The sequence below is a fragment of the Ovis canadensis genome, chromosome 12 (assembly GCF_042477335.2).
Source record: "Ovis canadensis isolate MfBH-ARS-UI-01 breed Bighorn chromosome 12, ARS-UI_OviCan_v2, whole genome shotgun sequence".
Lineage (NCBI taxonomy): Eukaryota > Metazoa > Chordata > Mammalia > Artiodactyla > Bovidae > Ovis > Ovis canadensis.
Window position 1 is genome coordinate 49,348,631 of NC_091256.1, and position 15,271 is coordinate 49,363,901.

General features: G+C 40.2%; 1 protein-coding gene and 1 long non-coding RNA gene across 3 annotated transcripts in view; both read left to right on the forward strand.

Moving 5' to 3' along the window:
- Nucleotides 1-1,412: 1,412 nt before the first annotated feature.
- LOC138416035 (uncharacterized) lies at nt 1,413-7,321 on the forward strand. Its single transcript, XR_011247483.1, has 3 exons — nt 1,413-1,533; nt 5,998-6,080; nt 7,209-7,321. It is a non-coding gene; the product is annotated as an uncharacterized lncRNA (long non-coding RNA).
- A 20-nt stretch (nt 7,322-7,341) lies between these two features.
- Nucleotides 7,342-15,271, forward strand: part of FMO1 (flavin containing dimethylaniline monoxygenase 1) — a 39,099-nt gene continuing 31,169 nt past the window's right edge. Inside the window, exon 1 of one of the 2 annotated variants that reach the window (XM_069544696.1) lies at nt 7,342-7,562. The gene's annotated coding sequence lies outside the window, so the exon portion shown is untranslated. The remainder of the gene's footprint in view (nt 7,563-15,271) is intronic. The other variant, XM_069544697.1, reaches the window with a different exon arrangement.

Here is a 15,271-nt window from a genome sequence, read left to right on the forward strand (position 1 = left end):
GTACAGAACTTTTGGCTATTTCCCAAGAGGGAGAATATGTTTACACACAACATACCTCACTTTCTGGTCCAGTCTGCCTTATGACCAGATCATGGATCAATGAGGTTAAAACAAAAGCTCCTGAGATTGTTGTTGTTCAGTTGCCAAGTCATGTCCAATTCTTCAAGACCCCATGGACTGCAGCATGCCAGGCTTCCCTTTCCCTCACCGTCTCCCAAAGTTTGCCCAAGTTCATGTCCATTGCATCGTTGATGCCTTCCAGCCATCTCATCCTCCATTGCCCACTTCTCCTTCTGCCTTCAATCTTTCCCAGCATCAGGGTCTTTTCCAATGGGTCAGCTGTTCACATCAGGTGGCGAGAGTATTGGAGTTCAGCTTCAGCATCAGTCCTTCCAACGAATACTCAGGGTTGATTTCCTGTAAGATTGATTTTAAGATTCTAATCTCTAATCCTGAGATTAGATTCTACTTAATTCAGGTTGGGTGCTAGAATGAGATTAAATATGCAAGGGTTTTATTAAGGAAAATGACTGCATGAGAGGAAAGAGAGAGAGCTGTGCAAGAAAAGGCTGAAAGAGTCACTGAACAGCAATGCAAGTCTGACCCTGAATGAAGGAGAGAGGGAAGATGGGTGGATAGAAACATCATAGACTGTTGCGCAGTCTAAAGAAGAATTGGCGGAGCCACTGGGGACACTTCAAGCCATCAGAGAAGCCCTGACTCTCCTGTGAATGAAATGCTTCAGTCTCTGTGCTGTCATCACTGACTGAAAGCAGCTCATGGGGAAAGTGACCTGAGTGCAGCAATGCATCTCAAGTACAGTAGCTAACACCCTTGGTTAATCACATTCCCTATTGTGAAATATCTATAAAACGCATTCTCATGGTTACCATAGTTTCATAATATTATTTTTATATTCTTTACTTGGTGGAATCAGCGTTTTTAGATTAATTTACCTAGTTAGTCATCAGTTTCTTCCACAACCAATTCTGAGATATTAGTGTCCCTTCCCCTTGCCCCAAAACTTCCAGTCCCTAAAAGCCAAGACTCAAAGGTATTTGTGAGCGTACCAACAAGGAGACGCTATGGAGTTCTCCTTTCCTGCTGACACCTTACTCCTTTCCTCAGAAACCTTCAGTGGCTCTCCATCATTTTTTATTCAGAATTCCCCACACCAGCTGTCGCTTCCCTTCCCAGCATTCCTCCCACTGTGATGTCTTCACACCTCCCTTCACACCTTGCCTCACTTGCTGCCCTTTCTCCACGCTATCTACTCTTGCCTCCCCAAGACTCTAATAAGATCCTGTCCTTCCTACAGTGCCAGGTCAAATGCTTTCCCCAGTCCCTCCGGCCAGAATATATCTCCTCCCCCTCTGTGTTCCCAAACCACTTTGTTTCAATCTTGCAATAGTGTTTACACTCCTGCCTTCTATTAGGTTACTTCTGTAGCTCCTAAAGAAGTCACCTCAGTTTTCTGAGACTGAGTTTTCTCAACTGAGCAGAGAAAAGGGGTCAGATGATCACTAATTCCCAGTAAGTATAATATTCTATGGTTTTAACATAATTCGTTAACTGTCAATTTTTTTAATAATGGTTAAATAGAATGCCTTTTGTAGTTCACTAGCACTAACAGCATGGCACCCCACTCCAGTACTCTTGCCTGGAGAATCCCATGGATGGAGGAGCCTGGTGGGCTGCAGTCCATGGGGTCGCTAAGAGTCGGACGCGACTGAGCGACTTCACTCTCACTTTTCACTTTCATGCATTGGAGAAGGAAATGGCAACCCACTCCAGTATTCTTGTCTGGAGAATCCCAGGGACAGAGGAGCTTGTTGGGCTGCCGTCTATGGGGTCGCACAGAGTTGAACACGACTGAAACGACTTAGCAGCAGCAGCAGCAGCACAAACAGCAAAGGTAACAATTTTGTGCCAAGAAGCTACCAAACCCAACTTCCAGAAAACACACAGAAAAGGCTGCTTTGGCACTCCTCAGGGTAAAGCAGTAATAGGAATCATATTTTGGAACCAAAGGATCACTGCAAGTCACTGGGTCATTTTAAGAATGGAAGAGACTAAAGAGAATGCTCTCAGATATGAAAACAGAGATTCAAAGAACTCAGGTCACCATCCAGGGCCACGTGAATAGTCATGTCCCCTGAATACCAGCTGGTATTGCTTCCTCTATCACTTCAAATAAACTGCAATAAAGACGGGCTGCTGTATCTTGTGGGTGAGAAGTATACACCCAAAACTTGTGTTTTCACACCCAGATATCCATCTATATCTGTCACATATTCTGGGAGAGGAATTTTAATTATAACTATTAAACAGAGCTTTAATTGTTAGACATTCCTATTCTTTGGGCTACTAGCCAGTAGAAAGTAATTGATTCTATAGGATCATTAATTTCTCTTATTGTGGAACTACTTCAAGTTTAGCAACCTAAAGAAACTGGAGAAAATAATAAAAAGTCATATACTGATCATTTATTATGTTCTAAATATTACAAAGAATTCAATTTAATTTCATCATATTTAATCCTCATAACCTATTTTATATACCTGGAAATTGAGACATAGTGGCAAAAGGGCTTTTCCAAGTTATGTGGGTTATAAGCAAGCCCATCTGGGTTTTACTGCCAGAACTGTCTGACTGCAGCCTGTGCTAATGATGATTTGAAGGATGATGAATCAACAAAAGAACCATTTATTATTTCTTCATTTTGCATTGTCCATCTTATATCCAAGGCTGATCCACAAGAGAACTAAGAAGTTGATGTAATGCAAGTTGTCAAAGAAGGTTCAAAAATAGTTTTAATATATTTGTGTGTCTAATAAAATAACATAAAATTGTATGAATATCTACAGTCATAAGTATGTTAACTTAGGTATTAAGGTATCTAAATAAGAATGGAGACAACATTTGTTTGAAAAAAAATATTCTTACCAGTGCCTGGGGGCAAAAGAGACTTGAGTTTGGAACAAAATGAAATTCTTCAGAAGAGAGAAAGGTTCAGGCTTTTTAAAAGAGGATGGAAGGAAAGAAAATAAGAACAGAAAGAAAGAAAAGAACCAGCAGGATAGCAGAATGTTGGGTAGGAGGCCATGCAACCTCTCCCTGTGATTCTTCAGCTAGTCAGTAGAGCTATTAAATACGCACACGCACACACACACACACACACACACAAATACTGAGTGGAGCTAGACATTTTGTGGAATAGAGGAGGAGCTAAGCCCTGCACTTACATTGGTTTGGGACAAAAAAGTAATAGCACAGAGTCTAATGCAGACATAGAAAGGACCATGCTATAGCTGGGAATACCATGATGAGCAAGAAAAGCCAGATGCACACTTTAAAGATTTAGATAATTGCGTTCTGTAGTACTTACAAAGCACTTCCACAATTATTCTCTAACCTAATCCTTACCACGGCCTCAGGTGTTAGGCAAAACAAGGATGACTGTTCTACTCTGCACAGAATACTAACAAACCCTGATTTCTCACCAGTGTTCTTTCTGCTTCACCCCTCGCTGCTATTCTAAATACAGTAAGTCCACTAGGTACAAATGGGTTCCATTACCAGAGTGCACTGGTAAGTTCAATTTGTTTGTAAGCCCAACCAAGTTAGCTTAGGAACCCACCAACACAATTGGCTATATAGTACCATACCATAATAGGTTTATTATACTTTTCACACAAATAATACATTTTAAAAAAACACACAAAAAATAATTTAAAAATTTAATCTTATGATACAGTACCTTGAAAAGGACAGTAGAACCACTTACATCACCACTGCTTTATGCTTGCTTCCAGATATCCTGAGCTTGAAGTAAAGATACTGTACTCTGCACAGTAAAGTACACAAAAGCACAACCACTTGTAGAAGATGCACACATGACAATGTACACCAGACACGTGAACTACCTTACACAATTGGACACACAAATGCACATTTGTGTCTTTGAAAGTTCACAAATTGAAGGTTCCCACATATGTCACCATGTAAACATTTCCCATTAATTACAAACTTCTTCAGTTCAGTTCAGTCGCTCAGTGGTGTCCGACTCTTTGCAATCCCATGAATCGCAGCACACCAGGCCTCCCAGTCCATCACCAACTCCCGGAGTTCACTCAGACTCACGTCCATCGAGTCAGTGATGCCATCCAGCCATCTCATCCTCTGTCGTCCCCTTCTCCTCCTGCCCCCAATCCCTCCCAGCATCAGAGTCTTTTACAATGAGTCAACTCTTCACATGAGGTGGCCAGAGTATTGGAGTTTCAGCTTTAGCATCATTCCTTCCAAAGAAATCCCAGGGCTGATCTCCTTCAGAATGGACTGGTTGGATCTCCTTGCAGTCCAAGGGACTCTCAAGAGTCTTCTCCAACACCACAGTTCAAAAGCATCAATTCTTCAGCGCTCAGCCTTCTTCACAGTCCAACTCTCACATCCATACAAACTTCTTAGGCAGTTACAAAATATAATAGCACCTTAAGTGTTATAACAGTTTCTAACTCACTGTTGCAGACTTTCCCACAAAATTTTCATCAAGCTACAAAGACGTCTAAGGGAACTTAAAGTGGCTGCTATTTGCTCTCATCCTTAGATGGCAGAGGTGTGAATCACTGATTCACCACTGTCGAAGAGAAAAGACCCATTTCAAGCAAAATAATTGGCCTTAAGTAGGCATGGTACTATTTCCACCTCCCCTTTCAATGCTACTGTTCTGTAGGTGTATTCTCACAAAAAGAAAAACAGCCTCAACATGAAAGGCACTTAGGGAATTAACTCCACTTAAGAACACGTGTATTTATATATATATATACAGACAATGGCACCGGGAGCTTCTTGATGCTTTTGGTGTGGGGGAGTTGAAGAGTAAGGAGTTGTGACTGTTTTAACTTTTTAGAGGGAGAAAGAAAAGAATTGCAATGGGTAGGTCCAATTTACAACTGGGACTAAAACTGAGTGAATTCTATGCTCTCTTTTAACTTTGAAATTCTGTGGCTTTACATATGAACAGAACAGGGGAAGAAAGGAAGGGAAGTGAGACTTCAGAAGATTACTTAAAAATGCAATGAAGGAGCAAACAAACATCCCTCTAGCACATCAGTCATTACAAGCAAGGTGTGATGCATTAACAACAAATCCTTAAATCTCAAAACTTTGAAATAAGACAAAGACTCTTTCTCTTTCATGCTATATATCCATTGGGAGTTAAGCTCTGCTCATCATAGTTACTCAAAGCATCCAGGTTAATGGAACAGCCATGTTGAAAGTTTCTCCTTAACCGCACTGAAGGAAATGAAAGTTCTATGGGATCTCATACCAGCAATTAAATCCTCTGAGCCCAGAAAAGACACTTGATACTTTGGTTCATAGTTCACTGACCAGAACTAGTCACATGTTCCCAACCAACCACTAAGGGACCAAGAAGTTCAATCCTACCATATACCTAAAGGGCAGAAATTCCAAGTTGCTTCCTAAAGATCATCGTCATCCACCAGTTCAGTTTCTTAGGGTCTAGGTTTGTTTCAAAAGGGGGCCCGGATAGATTTCACCATCCCAAGGCCACAAGTACAACTAATTGCCAATAAACCCTAAAATCAGAAGGAAGGAAAAACAGGATGGTGCTGTTGAAGGCCAGTCTTTTCATTTTTAATTACTTAAGTTTCTTGATAATTATGGAAAATGAGGTGCTATGATCAATGAGGTGCTAGGTTTATACACAACCAACACTATAAAATTTTTGTTTCCACTCATGTTAGCAGCTTGCCTGGTAAGGCCTTGGGACCTCCTTGGTGGGCACCAAGGGTGCATGAACAATCAAGGTAAGTGCCTAAGCACTGGGGTTTGGGACATTAATCGTGGCCCTGGCTCTCAAGGTATCCATGACTCACGACTTTTAAAAACACTTGAACTAACAGTCGTCTTGAAGTCTTAATTTCAGGGTAAAAATTAAACTTTGAAATCATCCAAATACTATCATCTTCATAGCTACAGGAAGGCAGCTGGGCTCAACAAAGCCAACAATGCTATTTCGGTGCCAAGTCTTCAATAAGCCAGAAACAAGGCAAAGGGTAAGTGTTGTGAGCCAGCAACAGACCCAATGATACAGAAGGCCCTCTGAATATAGGGCTAAAGGGTGTAATGAAACTACATTGAAAATCAAGGGGGGGGGGGAGATTTGTCTTTCCAGAACCTTCTCCATGCTTCAGTCTTACCAATCAGTCTTGGAGTGTAGTCTCTGTACCTGTGAAAGTCATTTCAATATTGTAAATCAAAAATCAAGACACCTTATCTGGTCTAGCAGTAGCATCACCATCATCACCATCACAGCCATCCGCAACGTGTGTACTGTGTACAAGACTCTATACAGATGTCTCATCCAGTCCCCACCACAACTATGTGAAGCAAGTCTTAAACTGAGGAAATTAAAGGTTTAAAAAGTTAAATAATTTTCCCAAGGTTACTCTAATAGTGCCTGGTGAAACTTTACTTAAACCCAGGACTTCTGATGCCAAAGACTGTGCTCTTTTCATACATTTGTTATACTTCCCAAGTGCTTTGGCAATCATCTGCAGTCAAGTCCTTAAAGATGGGAAGCTGGGATGGACATAAACATACTACCACATATAAAACAGATAACTAATGGGGACTTACTGTATAACGAAGGGAACTCTACTCAATACTCTGTACTGCCCTATATGGAAAAAGAATCTAAAAAAGAGTGGATATATGTAAATGTATAACTGATTCCCTTTGCTGTACGCCTGAAACTGCCACAACATTGTATACCAACTGTACTCCAATAGAAATTAATTTTAAAAAACAATAAAAATATATAAATAAATTAACACAGAAAAAACTGAATACTAATATGGGTGAAGCATGACTTGGAAACAATAAGCATTTTCTCTAAATGAGAAATGGATCAAAATGTTTAAAAGTGACTCTTCAGTGAAGCAGCTGTTGTCATAATTGCCTTATTTTATTTATTCCCTCCTCTTTTAAGAATGAAATCTAGGAACAATGAATATGCTGCTGTTACTCCCTAAAATAATTTCTCTTTTGCAGGGAAAAGAGTGAGTCTAAAGTACATATCACCAGTATTTATCTTAGCATTTCACTGTTGCAATTAATCAAGTTAAAATATAAATAATGGCTAAACTTAGATTGCAAATTCTGCATAACATTCCTTATCTTAGACAGGGTTCATCCAGTGAACCTGGGATGCCTAGGACAACACTGGCTCTGGATCATTCAGTTTCATTTCAGCAAACTCTTAACTGTGGCCAGGACTTGGCATCAGGAATTTCAGGTACATAAAGTAAACAACCAGATATAACCTCTGATTCTTTTGCTTTAGGGAGGTGGGGCCCAGATTTTTCCTGTTTTGTTATTGTGCTTCAGGACAGAGTCCCCTCAGCAGAATGCCACTCCCTTGATCTGTGGAGAGCTATAAAGTCACTCCCCATCCCAAAGGACAAAGAGGGGTATGTGCTTGAGTACTTGTAACAGGACGGTAAAGTCAGATAGTACCAAGTCTTCTGTGTACACTGGTAAGTACATTGCTGGGTAGACTACTAAGTGGTTAATCAAGGGGAAAACATGTATTCCTAATGCAAAGGGAAATCAGTACTTTTTCTCAAGAGCTTCCATTAATAGCTTCTAACTTGGTGTCAGACAATGCTTTGGGGGTTTGTCTACCAAATATTGGCATGAGCTCGGAGATAGAGGCAATGACCCCTCCCTTTCGAATCTGACCAATTTATGTTGCATGTTGTCTTTTTTTCACTCAGTTAAATTCACAGGAGTATTAATTTTGAGAGTTTCAAAACTCTCTTGTAGATATCCGGTTGAATGCCATCTGATTTACAGATGGAGAGACTGTCTATCCTTTGTTATTTGCTAGTTTCCCCTCCAGCCGAGGGAATATCTGTGGCCTTGTAACTGGTATGGTGAATTTAGTACCTGGCAGAACTTTTCTTATCAAGTGGTTGTGTTTCGGAAGAGGCTGGAGGAGGGGGAAACAGCTGCTGGAGGTTAGAAATCCCAGAGCAGGGCCAGGGCCATCCTCTGGGATTTCTAACCTCCAGCAGCTGTTCCCCCCTCCTCCAGACTCTTCCAAAACAACCACCTGATAAGAAATGTGTGTATATGTCCATGTGTGAGAGAGGGGACGAGAGACACAACATAGGACAGAGAGACAGAAAGAGAGAAAGGGGAAGGGGCAGGTCGTGATGTACAAATGATGGACTGGTTACAAGCCTGTCTGGCTTCCCTGGAGGCTCAGAGGTAAAGAATCTGCCTGCCAGTGCAGGAGATGAGAGTTTGATCCCTGGGTTGGGAAGATACCCTGGAGAAGGCAATGGCAACCCTCTCCAGTATTCTTGCCTGGGAAATCCCATGGACAGAGGAGACTGGCGGGCTACAGTCTATGGGGTGGCAAAAGAGTCACGACTTAGTGACTAAACATGACTGGCGCCTAAACAAGAAGCCTGTCAGCACCAGTGAAGATGGCTTCCTTTGAAATACATAGATGAGTCACACCAGAAACCTTTAACACTGGTTAACTGCTGGACTAGGTATAGGATAGCTTGCATTTCTTGAAACCAGTAGATAAGGTCTCCTGATCAATTAAAATATATTCAGAAGGAAAGACTATAACCCAAAGATTCCCAAACCTCCTAGGTTCAAGGGGCTCTTTAGTGTGAAAGTAATTTTGTCACAGGGCCCCCAAGCTATAGTTCCTCTTATTAAATAGTCACATCCAAACAACTTATGTATTTCTGTTCTTTGTATTTGTATTTTTATTCTGTTCTCTATTTATACTTTTGTTCTTTTTCAATCAACTTTGTAGTTGTTTAAAATAATAATACACAAACTTAAAGGAAAGTGGTATTTTTATTTTATATTTGAATAATCGCAGTTACTTAATAATGAGGTGCACACAGCACTGCTCAACTCTTGGAATCAGATCATTTTCTGTTCTACCTCAACTGTTCACTTTTTAACATTGCAACAGTCAGAAACCTAGGTTTGCAAAGATGTTACATCATGGAATAGAACACATCCCTATCTGATACAAAAATTGTGAACTACCTCCAGCTAATACTTTGGTATTCAAAAGACACGGAGAATTACTACACTTTCCTCAAATTTTTGAAATAACTCAGTACCTCTGCACACAATTCTGGGAATGACAGCCCTAGCCTCATGTTCTAACCCCCTATATCATCCTAATAAACCAACGGAGGCACTCAGTCTCGCACACGCACACAGCAACACGTCAACCGAGTGTATATATGTCAATCGCAACCAGCTTCATTTTAGAAGGAAACTGAGACCCAGAAACAAATTACTTGTATAACATCACACTGCTGGCAATTAGCCAACACTAAACTTCCAGCTCAGGTCTGACTCCCAAGTACCCTACTTTCCCATAAGAAATCCACAGGGATGTTTACTTCTCCAAAAAGCCTGGCTGGTACATTATATTTTTGCATCTTACTTCTTTTGAAGTAGAGGCAGTGATGTAAAATGCTTAGGAAAATACCAGTGGTTTGCTTGTAACCGCCATGGTTAAATATCGGTAACTTTGATGTAACCGACAGTAATTTCTCAACTCATTTAGCAATTTTGTGTTGCTTAAGTTATTTTGCTTGATGTTTTTTATAAACTCACTTTCATTCAGTGGACACTTCACCAATTTGGTCATACTTTTTATTTTTATTACTTCTTTCATATTTAGTCAGCTTTGATGAGGCTTTCTTCACTGAAATAATAATGATGATGGTGATGATACACTGCTTTTAAAATCTCCAGCAAAGGAATGGCCAAATTTTTATTGTATATTCACATTAGAAGCAATAGTATTTTTAATATTCATTTTGTGTTAGCATGTGAAATAACACTAATCAGTGGCATTAGAGTATTTTTCACCTTAACAAAATTCCCTACTCTGTTATCAGTCACTTTGTCTAACCTACCGCAGTCAGTGACTAGAAATGATTTTTAGTTAAAAGAAATAATAAAGGCAGACATTACTTTTTCTAAAAAGCACTTATTAATTTTTTTAATCACTTTGGTTTCATAGAAGTATCAATACTTGAAGGAATGATTGGAAGCATTAATTTTCATTAGCATGTGAATGTGGTATCACCTTGAGGGCATATGTGCTCGTGTTTACTCATGTTTGCTTTTCCAGACATGAGAACAATTCATGTGAGAATATGGAAACACATCAAGTAGATCTGAAATGAAAATGGAAAGAAATAAAAAGAAAAGTCCTGAAGGGTGATTTGGAACCTATTTTTTCTCCTTTTATCTTTTTCTCTCTTTCCTTCTCTTATCATCAATTCTTTTATTTCCCTACTCATTTCCTTCACTTGCTAGAACACAACCTTTAGCTATATATTTCTAGTTGTCCCAATACTCTCTTATTCCAAATAAATAAACCCAAAATTGTCAAGGCAGATATCTACAAAAATATCAGATTCAAGAAAATGCTCCTGAAAATGTAAAAATAACATAGCAACTTCTGTTCTGAGATAAGAATGTCCCAAGTACTGTGCTAAAGTGTTTTACACATCTGTTGATTCATTCCTACAACAGGTTCAACTTATAGCTATATTTTTTATTTATTTTTATTGGAATATAATTGCTTTACAATGTTGTGTTAGTCTCTGCTGTTCAGTGAAATGAATCAGTTATATGTATACATATATCACTTCCCTCTAGGGCCTCCCTCCCTGCTCTCCCCCACATCCCATCCATCTAGGTCACCACAAAGCACCAAACCGAGTGCCCTGTGCTATACAGCAAGTTTTCACTAGTTATCTATTTTCCATTTATCTAGTGTATTTTAACATATCTAGTGTACTCTTGCCTGGAAAATCCCATGGATGGAGGAGCCTGGTAGGCTGCAGTCCATGGGGTTGCTAAGAGTCTGACATGATTGAGCGACTTCACTTTCACTTTTCACTTTCATGCACTGGAGAAGGAAATGGCAACCTACTCCAGTATTCTTGCCTAGAGAATCCCAGGGACAGGGGAGCCTGGTGGGCTGCTGTCTATGGGGTCACACAGAGTCGGACATGACTGAAGCGACTTAGCAGCAGCAGCAGCAGTGTATATATGTTATTGCCGGGAAGAGAGGAGCCTGGCAGGCTACAGTCCATGGAGTCACAAAGAGTCAGAAAAAAATCGCACACACACACAGCAACACACCAACCAAGTGTATATATGTCAATCACAACCAGCTTCATTTTAGAAGGAAACTGAGACCCAGAAACAAATTACTTGTATAATATCACGCTGCTGGCAATTAGCCAACACTAAACTCCCAGCTCAGGTCTGCCTCCCAAGTACCCTGCTTTCCCATAAGAAATCCACAGGGCTGTTTACTCCTCCAAAAAGGCTGGCTGCATCTGGCCCACACTGAGTAGCAGTGATGACCTGGGGAGGGAATGTCTATGGATTGTACATTTGATAGAAAGTCATTTTGAGGACAGACTGTCTGACCCAGGATATTAGCTCCCAGAAGATATTTACTCAACTATTTTTTTAATTAAAAAGATATAAGGTGATGAATTAATTCATTGTACCTGTCAGGAAATCAACCCATTGCCAAATATTTATGCAACTACTAGTCCAGGCCAAGCACGCAGCTAGATGCTATGAGAAAATAAGAGACTAGTCAAAGAAAATGGCCTTCTGTGAAGAAACATATAGGCTTATGCAGAAAGAAGACTAAACATATACAATCCAGTAAATCAACACAGTAATACAGTCCTCTCATGTGGGGAACATGCTGTTTCTAACAGGAGTCAAAAAAATAGCCCTTCTTAGAGTCCAGCCTCCATAGAGTCAAATGGTCATGATGCCTCTATGGCCAATCTCTGGCCCTTACTCTCACTGCTACCTCTCTCTGGAGGGCACTTCCTCCACTCCTCTGCCCACTGGACTTCTTTTCATCATTCAAATCCTGGAGCAACAGTACACTTCTGTGTTGCTTTCCTACTTACCCAAAGTCAGTATTACCACCTCTTTCATCATGCTCTTATTGCAAAGCACATGTGAAACATATCTCTGTGTTAGTACTTGACACAGAATGTGGTATTTATTTTCAAATCTTACTTTCCCACTGAATGACAGCTAAAGAAGGCATCATGCCTTATTGATTTTTTTGTACCCCTGAATACCTTGCCTAGGGCCTAGCAGCGTAGAAGCCCCTCATTGAGTGTTTGAAGGGTGATCAGAAGATGAATCATAGAATCTGGCTTGATAAGACCCTCTAGGGCATTAGATTCCACTCTCCACATTACCTACTAATTTCCTACTTATGAAATTTCCCCAAAAACCATCATACAGACTCTGAATGAACAAAATAAATATCAGAGCTTGAAATGCTGGAAAGTGCTTATAGTGACCTAAAATTTGCCTCCCTGTAACATCTTCAAATGCATAATTGGCCATAATTCTAATCTGTCCATGATGATTCTTCAAATGTTTAAAGGCAAATACTTAAAGTACTGTGTCAGGCCCTTGGAATAAGAGTCAGTACAGATACTCTCTTTTATAAAGTGAGCTCAAGGCCATTCCATTAGCAGCTAGAGCACGACTTCCCCCAAAGGGAATCTACTAACTTTCCCCAGTAAATCAAATCCAGCTGAAGCAAATTGGCTGTATAACACTTTCATATGATACCTAAACAAATGGGCCTTTTCATTTCATTCAAGAAATATTTGTGGGGACTTACTTGGCAGTCCAGTGCTTAAGACTGCACTTCCACTGCATGGGGACAAGGATTCAATCCCTGGTTGGAGAATGAAGACCCCACATGCACACGGAGTAGTCAAAAAATAAAACTTTTAAAAACATATATATATATAAAGAGAAATATTTGGGGGTACTAAGCATCAACTGCACTCATCTCACACACTAGTAAAGTAATGCTCAAAATTCTCCAAGCCAGGCTTCAGCAATACGTGAATCACGAACCTCCAGATGTTCAAACTCGTTTTAGAAAAGGCAGAGGAACCAGAGATCAAATTGCCAACATCCGCTGGATCATCAAAAAAGCAAGAGAGTTCCAGAAAAACATCTATTTCTGCTTTATTGACTATGCCAAAGCCTTTGACTGTGTGGATCCAACAAGCTGTGGAAAATTCTGAAAGAGATGGGAATACCAGATCACCTGACCTGCCTCTTGAGAAACTTATATGCAGGTCAGGAAGCAACAGTTAGAACTGCACATGGAACAACAGACTGGTTCCAAATAGGAAAAGGAGTACATTAAGGCTGTATATTGTTACCCTGCTTATTTAACTTATATGCAGAGTACATCATGAGAAACACTGGGCTGGAAGAAACACAAGCTGGAATCAAGATTGCTGGGAGAAATATCAGTAACCTCAGATATGCAGATGACACCACCCTTATGGCAGAAAGTGAAGAAGAACTAAAGAGCCTCTTGATGAAAGTGAAAGAGGAGAGTGAAAAAGTTGGCTTAAAGCTCAACATTCAGAAAATGAAGATCATGGCATCTGGTCCCATCACTTCATGGGAAATAGATGGGGAAACAGTGGAAATAGTGTCAGACTTTATATTTTTGGGCTCCAAAATCACTGCAGTTGGCGATTGCAGCCATGAAATTAAAAGACGCTTATTCCTTGGAAGGAAAGTTATGACCAACCTAGATAGCATATTAAAAAGCAGAGACATTACTTTGCCAACAAAGGTCCATCTAGTCAAGGCTATGACTTTTCCAGTAGTCATGTATGGATGAGAGAGCTGGACTGTGAAGAAAGCTGAGTGCCAAAGAATTTAGGCTTTTGAACTGTGGTATTGGAGAAGACTCTTGAAAGTCCCTTGGACTGCAAGGAGATCCAACCAGTCCATCCTAAAGGAGATCAGTCCTGGGTGTTCATTGGAAGGACTGATGCTGAAGCTGAAACTCCAATACTTCGGCCACCTCATGCGAAGAGTTGTCTCATTGGAAAAGACCCTGATGCTGGGAGGGACTGGGGGCAGGAGGAGAAGGGAATGACACAGGATGAGATGGCTGGATGGCATCACCGACTCGATGGACATGGGTTTGAGTAAGCTCCAGGAGTTGGTGATGGACAGGGAGGCCTGGCGTGCTATGATTTTGGGGGTTGCAAAGAGTCGGACACAACTGAGCGACTGAACTGAACTGAACTGAAGCATCAATTTCTATGTTCCAAGCGCAGCCCTAGACCCTGGGGTTACAGCAGAGTACGAATCAGATGAAGTCTCTGAACTTGAACTACTCTGTGTCTCAATCCTGAAAAACAAAAATGTATATTCAGTTTTGTGGAACAAGCTCATCTGTGAGATAAGGAAATGCAAATGTTCAGGAAGATAGTATCTTTGAGGTAATTTTGCATCTACTCTTTGATCCATCTGGTTTAAAAATTTACTAACTTGGGGAGAGAAAAATGTCCCCCAAAAATTGGGGGGAACAACAGCTAAAATCACATGAGAAAGAGTTGAGCTTGTGTGTATTGACCAAAATGCTATAGGAATTTAAAGAACAGAGGCTCAGTGATGGGAAAGGCAAAGAGGAAGCTGATTTAGGGAAATGTTTTTATACTTACAATAGCTTCTATTTATTGAGGATTTTCTTTTTTATGGCAAATCTCTACTGTAGATTTTATTTTTTTAATTGTTTTTTTTTTTTTTTTACTTTATGTTGCTTTACAATACTGTATTGGTTTTGCCATACATTGACATGATTCCGCCACGGGTGTACATGAGTTCCCAGTCCTGAACCCCCTCCCACCTCCCACCCCATATCATCTCTCTGGATCATCCCCGTGTACCAGCCCCAAGCATCCTGTATCCTGTATCGAACATAGACTGATGATTCATTTCTTACTTGATAGTATACATGTTTCAATGCCATTCTCCCAAATCATCCCACCCACTCCCTCTCCCACAGAGTCTAAAAGTCCATTCTATACATCTGTGTCTCTTTTGCTGTCTCACATAGAGGGTTATCATTACCATTAGCTAGATAGCATATTAAAAAAAATAAAATTTTAAAATTACCATTTCTAAATTCCATATATATGTGTTAGTATACTGTATTGGTGTTTTTCTTTCTGGCTTACTTCACTCTGTATAATCGGCTCCAGCTTCATCCACCTCATTAGAACTGATTCAAATGTATTCTTTTTAATGGCTGAGTAATACTCCACTGTGTATATGTACCACAGCTTTCTTATACACTCATCTGCTGATG